We start from the raw sequence: 952 nt of genomic DNA, 5'->3' as shown, positions 1-952 counted from the left end.
CATCATTGGTATCAGTGGGGGGAATAGCGCCCCAACATTGGTGTCAGTGGGAGGAATAGTGCCCCAACATTGGTGTCAGTGGGAGGAATAGTGTCCCAACATTGGTGTCAGTGGGAGGAATGGTGTCCCATCATTGGTGTCAGTGGGCGGTGGAATAGTGCCCCATCATTGGTGTCAGTGGGGGGTGGAATAGTGCCCCACACCTCTACACTGAACACTTACCTGCTGCTCCTGCACTCGATTTTCGTGGGGCCGCTCGGCTCCGCCCCCTCGCCGTGATTGGCCGCCTGTGTGCCTTTCCTGAGCTACAGTTCTGGCGGCCAATCACCGGTGAGGAGGCGGAGCCGAGCAGCCGCGCGAACATCCAGTGGCCGACCTGAAGGAGCAGCCACGCTTCCTGGACCGGATCGTTGTGGGACCGGAGCCAGGTGGTGGCGGCACCGCGCCGTCAGTATGGCAGTGTCAGTATGCCATATACCGGCGTATAAGACGACCCCCGACTTTTGAGAAGATTTTCAAGGGGTAAAAAGTCGTCTTATAAATACGGTAATTTAAGTCTATGGGGAAGCATGGGGTAACCCACATGAAAACCATGAGGAAGACACCAGAGCAGTGTGAAAGTGCCCCAACAGCTGCTCTGCCCTAAAAGATAACAGGACAGAACCATGTAAAGCAGTGGCAGTTTGAGAGGCTTCTTTAATTGCAAATGTTACAAGAAAAGAGGCATGATCGTAAGATCTGATAAGGATAAGAGTGTTATGGTGTTGTGCAACTTTTAAAAGTTTTATATTAAAAAGGTAAACTAATACTTTAAATCACAATTGTACTCCGTGAGCCCGCAGACCTGTATTTTAAAGCATCTTCAGTTTTAAGACAGCACTATACAAGTCTGCATGACAATACTATGAGGCACTAAATATACACTGAAAAAATTAAACCACAAGACAAAAAA

The sequence above is a fragment of the Staurois parvus genome, unplaced genomic scaffold, assembly GCF_062004578.1.
Source record: "Staurois parvus isolate SC_StPar_1 unplaced genomic scaffold, SC_StPar_1.0 ptg000394l, whole genome shotgun sequence".
Taxonomy (NCBI): domain Eukaryota; kingdom Metazoa; phylum Chordata; class Amphibia; order Anura; family Ranidae; genus Staurois; species Staurois parvus.
The sequence above is the reverse complement of the archived record's forward strand: the minus strand, read 5'-3'. Positions refer to the sequence as shown.